The 15,282-nt window shown below is 44.7% G+C and overlaps 1 protein-coding gene across 3 annotated transcripts in view; it reads right to left on the bottom strand.

Annotated features, from left to right (window-relative positions):
- Window positions 1–15,282, bottom strand: part of FAM107B (family with sequence similarity 107 member B) — a 111,192-nt gene that overhangs the window by 57,092 nt on the left and 38,818 nt on the right. The window contains exon 1 of one of the 3 annotated variants that reach the window (XM_030216153.1): window positions 11,021–11,126. The exons of 1 other annotated variant lie outside the window; for it this stretch is intronic. The gene's annotated coding sequence lies outside the window, so the exon portion shown is untranslated. Of the gene's footprint in view, window positions 1–4,455; window positions 4,481–11,020; window positions 11,127–15,282 lie in introns of those variants that run through there. One more of the 3 variants, XM_030216154.1, reaches the window with a different exon arrangement.

Genomic DNA, 15,282 nt, shown 5'->3' with positions numbered 1-15,282 from the left:
AACAGAGGGTGAGCGGTCCTCTCGGTGCCGATGCCTGCTGGGTGCCGAATCCCTCGGCGACCCAGAGCTCTCGGTGCCGACACGGGGAGGAGACCGGTGTCGATGCTTCTTCGATTTCTTCCGAAGCATGTCACCGGAGCTCCCCGGCACCGACGAGGAGGACGTCGAATCCATCCGTCGCTTCCTCGGGGCCGAGACTGAAGAAGGTCGATCTCGGGGGGGCTGTACCGCAGGAGCCCTCAGGGTAGGCGGAGACCCACCCGAGGGCTCACCGCCACCAGCAGGGGAATGGACAGCCCTCACCTGCACTCCACCCGATGCACCACCGTCCGACGACATCAGCAGACGAGGTCCTGGTACCACCGACGTCGATGCAGCTATCCGATGTCTCGGCGCCGATGCAGAGGCCCGATGCCTCGATGCACTCGATGCAGGGGCGGCCGAGGAAGATGGTCTGGACGCTGACGACGTCGATGCACTCGAAGATCCCGGTGCCGATGCCGACGAAGAGCCCGAGAACAACACGTTCCACTGGGCTAGTCTCGCTACCTGAGTCCGCCTTTGAAGCAGGGAACACAGACTGCAGTTCTGAGGGCGGTGCTCGGCCCCCAGACACTGAAGACACGACGAGTGTCGATCAGTGAGCGAGATAACCCGGGCGCACTGGGTGCACTTCTTGAAGCCGCTGGAAGGCTTCGATGTCATGGGCGGAAAAATCACGCCGGCGAAATCAAAAGCCGAAATGGCGAAATTTGAAGCACCAAATTTAGAGGGAGAAAAAATCTCGACCGAGGCCGAAAAGAGGCCTACCCCGACGACGAAAGAAAACTTACCGGGGCAAAAAAGCTGGAAGTACGGGGAGGATTTACACGAAACCCGGCGGGGGGTTTCCGGAGCACTTCCCGACTAGGACAAAGCTTTCCCGAAGGAAAAAAACACGTTCAAAACAAATTGGACGCGCGAGGTCGACTTTCCGGGGCTCGACACGGCGAAAACACGACCGTACCGAGTGCGGACAAAAGAAGACTGGCCGGCTCGAGCCGGTTTCGGGCGGGAAGACGGCCGCGCATGCGCGGTGCGCGCGGGCGCACGAGGGCTAGCAAAGGACTTTGCTAGTGAAGTTTCCGATTGGAGGGGCTGCCGTGGACGTCACCCATCAGTGAGAACAAGCAGCCTGCTTGTCCTCGGAGAATGAGTGCTATACCATTTTTCAAAGCTGCGCCAATTGCCAACGAATGCATTTGTTTTAAGGGATTTTCTTTTTAGGTTCTTGTAGGCATTACTACTGCACAAACCTGCAAAAACCTAAAAAGAAAAAGCCTTAAAAACAAATGCGCTAATTTTGCAATTAGTGTGTCTTAGTAAAAATATATCGATGGTTTATAAAAACACATATTACATGAGAGTTATATGCGTGAAAATATGGTAATTTGTTTGGGGTAGAACTGATAGCAGAACCTTCCATTAGCCTCTGCCTCTAAAAGTGACAGGACTGGGGTTAAAGCATGTGTGTGTGTCAGGGGTTTATTTGTAGAAAGCCTGTAGAGGTGTCTGTTGTTGGAGGTTTATGGTGTTTGCTCTTTTTGAATGTCCTTTCCTATCAAGAATGGAGCTCTTTTCTTTTAAATTTGACTTGTATTGTAAACCACTCTGGTCGGTCTCTGAAGGGTGGTCTTTCAAGTATATTAAACTGTTAGCTGACATTTTATAACATTTTCATTTTATTATATTATGATTCTATTCTATTCAGGGTATTTATATCCCACTAAAATCAGTAAAGAGTCTAAGCGAGTTACATGAATATAAAACAAATTGGAAAGTTAGGAAAGCTCACAAAAATCAGTCATTCAAATATTTATCAAAAAGATAAGTTTTTAGACCCTTTGCAGAATTGTAAATAACTAGAAATCACACAAACCTGTTCAGGTATGAAATTCCACAACTTACTAGGCTGAAAAGAAAAAGAATCATCATGGATTCTTTTATAACGAATTTTCCTAACAGATGGAAACCCCAACAACAAAGTAGAATAGAAACGAGTTAGATAAAGTGAACCACTTCTCTGAAGGAGGGCAAAGTATGTATACAGAGCTAATATTCAAAAGTACATATCTATATTGTGGATTCCATTATACAGACATGTGTCCCATTCATGAATTTTCAGCTCCACTATACAGAAAAGTTTTAGACCACACATTACCTGGATAGCACTGGGGCATTTCACCTAGCTCTGATTACAAGTAGTACTGAATATTTTTTTAATGACACCACTGGTATTTCAAAAAGCTACTCACCACACCAGCTGAATACTGACCTGATAATAATTTTGTGACAGGAGTTTGACTAATGGTGGCATACCAGAGAGCAGTGAAGTGCTGTTCTGCCTGTGGGGCTGTCTCTGAGATGCACTGGAAGCAGCAGGTCTCACTTCCCCCAAGGTCTCCACAGTCAAAAGCAATTAGATCCCTGCACAGATCAGTAGCCACCCTCTAATGACTGCCCTCCCCAAGCCATTTAGGGATAAAAGATCCTTTTTGAAGCAGCTATTTGGTTCTAGGTCAGATCTTACCTGGACAATTCCCACCCACCAATTCCCATCTGGAAAATTAACACCTAAGTCAGTTCCCACCCAACCAATTCCCACTGCTCCAGGGAGGAAAATTCCAATCTTTTACAATCATAATGGAACAAGATGTGGCATCTATTTCCTTCCTTCCCTTTCCCCTTCCAGACATGCAGCTTTTTTTTTGGGGGGGGGGGGGGCAATGCACCCCAAACACCCGTATCACTTCCCCTCCCAAACATAACTTTCTGCATACACCACACAAAAAAAGAGCACAAACTACAACCCGCAACACACACACACAAAAATACTTTTAAAAAATCATTACAACCCGATTCCAAACACATTCACCAACTTTCTCAAACCCAATTACCATTCCTACAAACCTTCAGAAGTCAAAAACTGGACAATTTCACCTGACTCTGCTATGAAAACTGCATTTTTCCCACAAACCTGGATAATTGTCAATGACACGCAGCTTCATCTCCACGCAACAGCGCCGTTTATGCAAATTCCAATGCATAAAAAGAAAACGGCCAACGCAGATAAAAGACCACCAAACACTACATCCCGGTAAGAAAAAACTCTGCAGGGTGGAAAATAGTCCTAGGTGGGAACTGTACAGGGGGGGGGGGGATTTGCTATGTTACCACATGACTGAGGAATAGGCACAAGAATGTTAAATAGATTGTAAGCTCTGTCACTTCACTGGCTTCCTATCCGTTTCCGCATACAGTTCAAACTCCTCTTATTGACCTATAAGTGCATTCACTCTACAGCTCCTCAGTACTTCTCCACTCTCGTCTCTCCCTACATTCAAGTGTACAGCGCTGCGTACGTCTAGTAGCGATTTAGAAATGATAAGTAGTAGTAGTAGTAAATAGTGAAACATTTAAAAACAACACTAATTATATCCTGCTCTAAGTGTTGAAACAGTCAAAGAAACAAAGGTTGCTCATAATCCTGCAGAGAGTGAAGCCACTCAAGGGTCACCTAGAAGTGAACTCCTGCAAAGACAGTGGTCAGCTGCCATCCATAACTCACTCCGAGTCACTGCCTGCACAGAGATAAGAGGCACAGGAATTTTTCTACATTGATCTCAACCATGGGCAAGAGCTGTGCCAAATACCTGGAGGCTCCACTGATACTCTCAAAGCTGAACCTGAATTGCATCTGCTGTGCCAATTAACCAGCTGAATACAAGGCACAAGTCAAGTAACACAAAAGGGGAAAGACTGTATTAGGCAAATCCTCTGCATTGAGCATTAGTGACAGATGCACAGAACTGCTGAAGTCGATTTAAGAAGAAGATTTTGAGCATGGCCAATGTGTGCTGCAGTTATATTAGGGAAAGAGGATGAGATTTGATACATTGCCTTTCTGTGGTTACAAACAAAGCAGTTTACATATTATATACAGGTATTTATTTTGTACCTGGGGCAATGGAGGGTTAAGTGGCTTGCCCAGTGTTGCAAGGGAATGCAGTAAGAATTAAACCTGGTTCTCAGGCCACTGCACTAACCACTAGGCTACTCATTCTCACTGACCCACTGCAATATTCAGGCTCTTCCCATCGCATGTTCCACATACTGGCCAAAGAGTTACCAGCAGTGAGGGGGTTAGGTCTGCAAATAAGTAACTAGATTTTCCTGACAAGAAAATAGAAAAATCTGATTATTTAGCAACGGTTGCGCTAACAAAGCTCTCCTCGTGTGCACCCTGAATGCCTTATAACAGAGGAGGACAAGCAAACGTCTAATCAAAAAGAGGAAAGGGTCTTCACATCTCACGTGCCAGGCCCCTTCATACACTTCAAAATTCTTGCTGATTTCCTTCCAGTCTGTTCGTGCACTTACCTAACAGTCCTTTTTCCACATGATGAACTCTCTTACCTCAAATCCTGTGGTTGGACAATATAACGAAAACTTCTAATGTCACTTGTGGTTCAACTGACAAAAATACCCAAGCGTTTCTTTCTGTGCCCAGAGGGTCCCCGGATGGCACTTACTCAGCCCCACCCTCAAACTGAGAAACAAAAATACAAGGAGAGGCTGGGTGCAGAGGCAACAAAGGAGGGACAGACGTCAATATTTAATGTACAGAAAATTCTGAGTCTATCAATGGCAAAATACTAGAGGGATTTTTGTGAAACTATCAATTTAAAATGCAATTATAAAAAAATTCTTATTGAAAAGGATTTGAAAATTCCTTTATGACCACTGGGGGGGGGCCGCAATCTTTACACACTGAGGACCACATGAACGTTAGTAGTATTCCTAGTACGCTGCAATGATTCATAATACTGGAACCAGAAACATACAGAACCCCCACAGACTTTTTGTGATAAAAATTTAACTAAAAATGACGGGAAAACCGCTAGTGTGGATATGCTGAAAATATTTGCGAAATATAGTATTTAAAATTGCAAAGAATCTAGTAATGACTTTTGTGCATACTTCCCATGGTCTCCTCAGGTGCTTCTCTTTCCTGCACCCCACCATACAGCCCTCCACACTCTCCCCATGCAGCCTTCTTCCTGCCCTCTCCATCCACTCCAGCCCATGCCCAGGGAAATTCTCTCTCTCCTCCCCTCCAGCCCTCTTGCTAGACACTTTGGCCTCTTTCTGCTCTAGACCCCCAACTGGGACTGAAGACACCACTTTATCTCAGTCCTATTGGACTGTGCCTTGAACCAATGAAAATCCACTCACTCAGAAGTAGATTATCAAAATCCTGCACATCTAGTTTAAATCTTCTGATCCCTGTACTTGAAAAGCCCTCAGTGACCTCAAACCAAACTCCCCCCCCCCCCTCACCCCTACTCTAGGAGCTGCCATCACCCAGACGGCAGAGGAAGGTGTGGGCGTAAGATTCCTATATGCCTTTCTTCCTAAGTGTATCCTCTGAATTACAACAGTTAATCTAAAACAGAAGGAATTTTAAAATTTCTTGTATGTGGTCAGGCTGGTGGCTCAATGCCAGTACTGCACATTGCAATGCAGACAACCTACTACTACTACTTAACATTTCTAGAGTGCTACTAGGGTTACGCAGCGCTGTACAATTTAACAAAGAGAGACAGTCCCTGCTCAAAGAGCTTACAATCTAATAGACAAGTGAACGGTCGGTCCGATAGGGGCAGTCAAATTGGGGCAGTCTGGATTCACTGAACGGTAAGGGTTAGGTGCCGAACGCAGCATTGAAGAGGTGGGCTTTAAGCAAAGACTTGAAGACGGGCATGGAGGGGGCTTGGCGTAAGGGTTCAGGAAGGTTGTTCCAAGCATAGAGTGAGGCGAGGCAGAATGAGCGGAGCCTGGAGTTGGCGGTGGTGGAGAAGGGTACTGAGAGGAGGGATTTATCCTGTGAACGGAGGTTACGAGCGGGAACGTAAGGGGAGATGAGGGTAGAAAGATAGTGAGGGGCAGCAGACTGAGTGCATTTGTAGGTAAGAAGGAGAAGCTTGAATTGAATGCGGTATCTGATCGGAAGCCAGTGAACTGACTTGAGGAGAGGGGTGATATGAGTATATCGGTTCTGGCGGAATATGAGACGTGCAGCAGAGTTCTGAACAGATTGAAGGGGGAATAGATGGCTAAGTGGGAGGCCGGTGAGGAGTAAGTTGCAGTAGTCCAGGCGAGAGGTAATGAGAGCGTGGACGAGAGTTCGGGTGGTGTGTTCAGACAGGAAAGGGCGAATTTTGCTGATGTTAAAGAGGAAGAAGCGACAGGTCTTGGCTATCTGCTGGATATGCGCAGAGAAGGAGAGAGAGGAGTCAAAGATGACTCCGAGGTTGCGGGCAGATGAGACGGGGAGGATGAGGGTGTTATCAACTGAGATAGAAAGTGGAGGAAGAGGAGAAGTGGGTTTTGGTGGAAAGACGATAAGCTCGGTCTTGGACATGTTCAGTTTCAATTTCAACCTGGGTTCAATTTCCAAGCTCCGTTTCTGTTCTCGAGCTGTTGAGGAGTGGCATATATTGCAGAGGCAGCATTCTTGCATTTTTTTCATATAGTGGTGTGTAGAGTGCTTGTACTTAATTTCTCTCTTCCACAGTCTCATCCAATCACCACCAACACATGTAGGAACCTTCAGGCTACTGACCCTTGTTCTTTCTTCATCAAGAACTCATCTCTCCTCTCATCCACTATGTTATCAAAGGCTGTCAATGAAGCAGTCTCTTCCTAGAACTACACTCTCCTCTGTTCTGGACACTCTTGCTTTTCCCATTCCCTGTTATGTAAGAGTAACCCCAATGCTGGCTGACTTCCAGAATCCGCTACCTATATTCCAGTGCCCACTCTGCAGAGCACCTTTGGCTACAATTCTTCAGCTATGATTACTTCAAACATTTTAAATCCCCTGCTGACCCTCCTTCCAGTCTGCTCTGCCAATGTCAGACAAGAAAACAATGTCCACTTGACAAACTCTTGCTGACCCTCATCATCTCTTTGCCACGTTAAGTGTCTCCAGCTCCAACCCTTCCACTTTCTGCATAGACTATGGTTGAGTACATCCTTGACCAGGTTCACAAGGTTAGTTTTGGGTTGTTGTTTTTTTTTTTTTAAAGATTTTACTTATTACAAGGCAAAAATAAAATGCAAAAAGAAAGACACATATTAATCTTAAAGTCCACATAAAGGAGACGAAGTTTATATAAAGAAAACCACAAGGTTAATTTTCATTTCTCTACCACTACTACTTATTTCTATAGTGCTACTAGACATACACAGAGCTTACAATCTAATTACTAAGATGGGAATGATAAAACATGGGTAAGGGTTAAGAGTTAAAAGCAGCATCAAAAAAGGTGGGCTTTTGGCCTAGATTTGAAGATGGCCAGAGATGGAGCTTGATGTACCAGCTCAGGAAACGTAGTCTAGGCATACGGTGCAGGTCTCTGCCAGGTCACCCCCTCCCCACCTTTCATTCTCAAACTTCCTTCAAACCCTGCCACCTTTTCCTCCCTTTCTAAAATCACATCATCTCTCTTCCTCTAAACTCACTGCTCTAATCTTCTGACATTATCTTCTTTTCTAGTCCCAGGTTCAACTCTAAAGAGGCAATGGTGGTGGGGGAGGGGGTAGCAAAATAATACACAGGGAAAATGTTTATCTAGACATAAGCTTGTTACAAATCTATGCGTGTCCAAGTATGGGTCTGATGCTTTTGTTCTGTGTGTAGCTGAGGAGTTGTGTGTGTAAATATCTAAGTGTCAGCATGTTTTTGTCCTTCTGAGTCTATCTTTATACCCGAAGCAATTACAGTTTTCTTTCCAGCAAAACGTTTGGATCCAGTCCTGTAACATGTAAATCACAAGGTAAATGCTTTGGAAACCTATACTGATATCAACAGGGGTCAGACCAAGCCAACATGAATGTACACAGCTTCAATAGCTTTCAGGCCCTGGACAATAGTGTGTAATGCTGACAAATGCCAGTTCTTCTGATCCCTTTCTCATCCAAGCTACTTGAACATCCTGTTCACCACTTCTGTCTTCACTTTCTTTCATCTGGAGAAGTTCTTGATCCCCCCCCCCCCTTCTCTATTCCTCCTCCCCCATTCTCTATTTCTGTGGATAACACTCTCATCCTTCCTGTCTCATCAGCTCTTAACCTTGGGGTCATCTTCGACTCCTCCCTCTCCTTCTCTGCACATATTCAGCAGATTGCTAAAACCTGTTGTTTCTTTCTCTATAATATCAGCAAAATTCACCCTTTCCTTTCTGAGCACACTACCAGAACTCTCATCCACACTCTTATCACCTCTCGCTTAGACTACTGCAACTTGCTTCTCACAGGTCTCCCACTTAGCCATCTCTCTCCTCTTCAATCTGTTCAAAATTCTGCTGCACGACTAATATTCCGCCAGGGACGTTATGCTCATATTAGCCCTCTCCTCAAGTCACTTCACTGGCTTCCTATCCGTTTCCGCATACAGTTCAAACTCCTCTTATTGACCTATAAGTGCATTCACTCTACAGCTCCTCAGTACTTCTCCACTCTCGTCTCTCCCTACATTCCTGCCGGGAACTCCGTTCACTGGATAAATCTCTCTTATCTGCACCCTTTTCCTCCACCGCTAACTCCAAACTCTGTTCCTTTTATCCTGCTGCACCATATGCCTATAATAGACTTCCTGAGCCGGTATGCCAAGCTCCATCTCTGGCAGTCTTCAAATCTAAGCTAAAAGCCCACCTTTTTGAAGCTGCTTTTAACTCCTATCCCTTATTCACTTGTTCAGAACCCTTATTTTATCATCCTCACCTTAATATTCCCTTATCTCGTTTGTCCTGTTTGTCCTAATTAGATTGTAAGCTCTGTCGAGCAGAGACTGTTTCTTCATGTTCAAGTGTACAGCGCTGCGTACATCTAGTAGCCATCTAGTAGCGCTATAGAAATGATAAGTAGTAGTAGTAGTAATGTAATGGTAATATGATTTTTACACTCTACATTCCACAGATGCAGCCCTTGCCAAAAGCTCCAGTGACCTGTTCCTGGACAGATCCAAGGGCTTTTACTCAACCTTTATCCTTCTCAATTTATTTATTTTCAAAAACGTATAGCCCGCTTTAACTCCAAAGTAGGGCACAATAATACATACATTAAATCAACATTAAAACAATCACATAACATTTCCAGTTTTTTATCTAAGGGGGCCAGCCGCGATAGCGTTTTTAGAATGCTGTTCAAATCAGCTGGCAGTAAACACTGAGATGCCAATTATATTCCTATGGGCCAGCTGATATCTACCAGGGCTTAGTAAAGGACCCCCTTACTTTCCAAAAACAAAATTATCAAAGGCAGATCAGAGGTCATTCCAGCAGAAACACCATCAAAAAGCAATGAGTCTTTAAGTGCTTCTTGAACTGCTGTTTGTTTGGACAAATCTCAAGTGTCCTGGGAGGTTTTTCCACATACTTACCACAGCAACTGAGAAAGCGTGTGCATGAGTATCCACAAAATGAAAATCAGAACATTTATCTCCTGCTTTTGAAAATGTTGACAGTTTTCAGTATCATCTTTACAAAAACAACTCCTACCAAGAATCCAGGTGCGTTAACCCGCATGTCTAACATTGCTGCCTGTATGTCCCGCCACCATTTGAAACTGAATATAGTAACATAGTAGAGATGATGGCAGAAAAACACCTGCACAGTCCATCCAGTCCGCCAAACAAGATAAACTCATACATGGCTAAGACTGAGTTTTCTTTATCCTTCCCCCTAAACCCACATCTCCTTTTTGCTCATTTTTTTATTTCTGCGAATAACGTTTTCATCCTCCTTCTCCTCAGCTCATTAACTGTGGCTATCTTTTGACTCCTCTCTCTGCGCATATCCAAACTGCTAAAACCTGCCATTTCTTTCTCTAAGATATCCCTTTCATTCTGAACACACTAAAAAACCCTTATCCTCTCATCACCTCCCGCTTAGATACTGCAAGCTGCTCTTTACATATCTCCCACTGAACCACCTATCTTCCCTTTCAATCTGTTCAAAATTCTGCTGCGTGACTTATCTTCCACCAGTGTCACTACACTCATATAACCCCCTCTTTTCAAGTCTTCATTGGCTCCCTATCCATTTCTGAATACAGTTCAAACTCTTCTTGCTGACTTATAAGTGCATTCATTCTGCAGCTCCTCATCTCTCCCTATGCCTTGCCCCAGGAACTCTGTTCATCAGATAAAGTCACACCTATCTGTACCCTTCTCCACTAATAGACATGCTCCATCTCTGGTCCTATTCAAATCCAGGCTAAAAGCCCACCTTTTTGAGGTTGCTTTTAAATCTTAACCCCTTATTCATTTGTTTAATAGCAAGTTCTACATATAGTGGTGCAGCACAAACTTGAAATCTAGGTGCAGCCCAAAACACTGAAATACCAATTTCGGCACTAATTCTGTTTGTAATCTGAAGCATCTGGTGCCAATGTTTCAGCATGGTACTATGGTGAAATGTTTCCAGCTGTACTGGTGGCTGTTTAAAGAGAAAGCAAAAGGTTGCCCAGGAAAGCAGTGGCTGTGTGTTCATCACGACAACGGAGAAAACCTGGTGGATCCCAAGCTTGGTCAGTGTTAAGAATAGGCCATAAGCATCAGAATGGGGGGACCCACCACAGGTCTTTTTATTCCTGGTCTCTCTCGTAGTGAGGTGTTTATTCCCTTTCTTCGCTCCCCCAGGGTGGTCACTATTAGCTGCATAAGCGGTACTGAGTGGCTGACTGGAATGGGGACTTGAGCATCTGTGCATACTCAAAGCCAGCCGCCTTCTTTTCCCTCCAAAAAAAACCTCACCGTATCTGAATTAGAGCCGTACTGAATTGGCCCCAAACAGTGCCCTGAATACATTATTTGTATTTGGCTGAACAGTGATTTAAATTCGAATGCAAATAATTCAGGGCTCTACTGTGCACACTCTCCCTCCCACAAAACCCCTTTTAGTTCCTCCCCACTCACCTGCTCAACCACAGCCAGCGGGGATTGCCTGTTCAGCCCAGCCTCTTTGTTGAAAAAAGTCCAGCAGAATCAGTGACAGTCTGGGGAAGCCCAGCCCCAGGGACTGGAAGCATTGCAGGAAGCAGAGCCAGCCCCTGCAGCGACGTCACAGCAGTCCCACTGTCTGATTGGGCACAGGAGTTAAAAGCCAGCCTCTAAAGTGATGTTGGCAGCAGTCTTTCTGTCCGATTGGGCACAGGAGTTGAAAACCAACCTCCACAGTGATGTCTGCAGAAGTCCCTGTGTCTGATTGGGCATAGTTGAAAGCCAGCCTCCACGGTGATGTCACCAGCAGTCCTAATGTCTGATTGGGCACAGGCGAAATACAGCTGGATAAGCCCTGCCCCCTGCAATCTGAAATCAGGTGGGTGGGCTGCCTGGAGCAACTTTAAATTCTGAGTTGACAGAGAGCCGACAGTAAGCGCCAGTGCAGCAGTTTTAATGTAAAAACAAACTGTGCAGCGTGACTGGTTGAGCAGGTGAGAGGAAGGAACTAAAGGTGGAGGTCAGGGAACAGGGGAACTGCATCTGTTTGGGAAAGTGAGCATGTGAATGTTTGGTTTCAATTCTGAATGGTGCTATTGTTTTTAAAATGCTACTACTTTTCCATTCTAACAGGAGTTAAAGCACTACTGTACCTAAATGAAATGCACCTTGAGCTACTGCTGAAAAGGCATGACAATCAAAATTCTCTCCCTCTCTCCAGGCAACAAATGCTTAACACATAAAATACTTGTTTGATCCATGAGAATTTGGAACATTTAGTTTTTTGAAAGGAAACTTGCCAAATGTTCAATACCTTCCTAAATCCAATCTACATTCACATGGATACTTCATTAGTTACTTGTTAAGATGGTGCCTTCAGATATCAAAATTCTGCTAAACCCCACTGAAATAAACAAGTGATCTCTGATTTCACTTGCTCCTTTTATAATTTAAGTTAGGGAAAGGGAAATGGGACCTGATATACCGCCTTTCTGTGGTATTTTGCAGCTACATTCAAAGCGGTTTACATATATTCAGGTAGTTATTTTGTACCAGGGGCAATGGAGGGTTAAGTGACTTGCCCAGAGTCACAAGGAGCTGCAGTGGAAATCAAACTCAGTTCCCCAGGATCAAAGTCCACTGCACTAACCACTAGGCTACTCCTCCGCTCGGTGCCCATTATTCATATTCGGCCAAATAGTAAAATGTGCTATTTGGTACAGCTATAATTTGAATGTATAAGATCAGAGGCAACATGGTTTTTTGAGAAAGGAAAGTCATGTCAAATGAATCCAATTGATTTCTTTGACTGGGTGACCAGAGAACTGGACCGAGGGCGTACAGTAGATGAGGTCCATTTGAGCTTCAGCAAAGTCTTCGACACAGTTATAGGAGGCTTGTGCACAAATTGAACAGACCCAAAGTGGTGAACTGAATTAGAACTGGTTGACTGACAGACATCAAAGGATGGTAAAGACTGGAATTCATCTGGAGGAAAGAAAGGTGAGTAGTAAGATTAGAAGAGTGGTTTAATGTTTCACCGTTAAAATTTAATGCGAAGAAGTGTAGAGTGATGCACATGGGGTGTAGAAACCCAAAAGAGTTGTATTTGCTAGGGGGTGAGAGGCTGATAAAGTACAGACTGGGAAAGGGACCTTAAGGCAACAAAACAATGTGACAAGGTAACACAGCCAGAAGGACGCTAGGCTACATGAGAGGTATATCCAGTAGAAGAAAGGTGTTAATGCCCCTGTACAAATCCTTGGTGAGGCCCCATTTGGAGTAATGTAGAGGCAGTATCTCACTAAAGACATCAAAATATGGGAGGAGACAAAAATGATATGTGGTTTGTACCAGAAGACCTATGGGAAGAGACTTGAAGACCTCAATATGTATACCTAGAGGAAAGGAGGGATAGAGGAGGATATGACACAGCCATTTAAATTCTTAAAAGGGACCGTGCAGGTCTTTTTCTGCCGTCATCTACTATGTTACTATGTATGTATGTATTATGCAAACTAATCTTTTTCAGAGGCAGGGAAGTGATAGAACTAGAGATCATTCAACCCGCTGCCACTCCGAGTTGCAGTCATTTACCGACCCCCCGATAAGTCCCTTTCTTCTTTCCTCACTGACTTCGATACCTGGCTCTCCATTTTTCTTGAACCTTCATCTCCGTCCCTCATTCTTGGTGACTTCAATATCCACGCTGATGATTCCTCTGATTCTTATGCTTCCCAATTCCTTGCCTTAACATCCTCATTCAATCTTCAGTTGTGTTCCTCTGCACCCACTCACCAAAATGGTCACTGTCTCGACCTTATCCTCTCCTCTAACTGCTTTCCCTCCAGCTTCTGTTCCTCAGATCTCCCCCTTTCTGACCATCACCTATTAACCTTCACACTTAAGCACCCTCCTCCCCGATCCCACCCAATCTCAATCCCCACATCTAGAAATCTTCAGGCTATTGACCCCCTTATTCTATCCTCTTATGTCTCTAACCTTTTCTCTACCACCACTCAGTATCTAAGTCTGTCAATGAAGCTGTTTCCTCCTCTGCACTGGACACTCTTGCCTCTCCCATGCCCCGTCCTACTAGGTGTACCAAACCCAAACCTTGGCTGACCTCTAAAATCCGCTACTTTCGTTCCTGTGCCCACTCTGCTGAACGTTCTTGGCTTAAATCCCGCACCCTTGCCAACTTCATTCATTTCAAATTCATGCTTAACTCCTTCCAGTCTGCCCTTTCACTTGCCAAACAGGATTACTTCACCCAATTGACAAATTCCCTTGGCTCCAACCCTTGACAACTCTTCGTCACACTGAACTCTCTTCCCAAGGTGCCTCCATCCCCAATTCCCCCATCTCTTTCTCCTCAGACCCTAGCTGAGCACTTCCACGATAAAATCCGTAAGATTAACCTTGAATTTTCATCCAAACCCTCCCCACTTCTCTCTCCCTTAGTCCTCACCCCCTACTCTCCTTCCTTTTCCTCCTCCTCAGAAGTTTCTACTGCGGAAACTGCCCTTCTTCTTTCCTCCTCTAAATGTACTACCTGTTCCTCTGATCCCATCCCCACTTATCTACTTAACACTATCTCTCCTACTATCATCCCAGTCATCTGTCACATCCTTAATCTTTCAGTCTCCACTGCAACTGTTCCTATGGCTTTCAAACATGCTGTTGTCACTCCACTCCTTAAAAAACCCTCACTTGACCCTACCTGTCCCTCCAACTATCGCCCCCATCTCACTTCTCTCTCCAAATTACTTGAAAGTGTCGTTCACCACCGTTGTCTTGACTTTCTTTCTACACAACCTATTCTTCACCCACTCTAATCTGGTTTTCGCCCTCTTCACTCTACTACATAAGTACATAAGTACATAAGTAGTGCCATACTGGGAAAGACCAAAGGTCCATCTAGCCCAGCATCCTGTCACCGACAGTGGCCAATCCAGGTCAAGGGCACCTGGCACGCTCCCCAAACGTAAAAACATTCCAGACAAGTTATACCTAAAAATGAGGAATTTTTCCAGTCCATTTAATAGCGGTCTATGGACTTGTCCTTTAGGAATCTATCTAACCCCTTTTTAAACTCCGTCAAGCTAACCGCCCGTACCACGTTCTCCGGCAATGAATTCCAGAGTCTAATTACACGTTGGGTGAAGAAAAATTTTCTCCGATTCGTTTTAAATTTACCACACTGTAGCTTCAACTCATGCCCTCTAGTCCTAGTATTTTTGGATAGCGTGAACAGTCGCTTCACATCCACCCGATCCATTCCACTCATTATTTTATACACTTCTATCATATCTCCCCTCAGCCGTCTCTTCTCCAAGCTGAAAAGCCCTAGCCTTCTCAGCCTCTCTTCATAGGAAAGTCGTCCCATCCCCACTATCATTTTCGTCGCCCTTCGCTGTACCTTTTCCAATTCTACTATATCTTTTTTGAGATACGGAGACCAGTACTGAACACAATACTCCAGGTGCGGTCGCACCATGGAGCGATACAACGGCATTATAACATCCGCACACCTGGACTCCATACCCTTCTTAATAACACCCAACATTCTATTCGCTTTCCTAGCCGCAGCAGCACACTGAGCAGAAGGTTTCAGCGTATCATCGACGACGACACCCAGATCCCTTTCTTGATCCGTAACTCCTAACGCGGAACCTTGCAAGACGTAGCTATAATTCGGGTTCCTCTTACCCACATGCATCACTTTGCACTTGTCA

This window comes from Microcaecilia unicolor, chromosome 10 (genome assembly GCF_901765095.1).
Source record: "Microcaecilia unicolor chromosome 10, aMicUni1.1, whole genome shotgun sequence".
Taxonomy (NCBI): Eukaryota; Metazoa; Chordata; class Amphibia; order Gymnophiona; family Siphonopidae; genus Microcaecilia; species Microcaecilia unicolor.
This window is presented reverse-complemented; position numbering and strand designations above follow the sequence as displayed.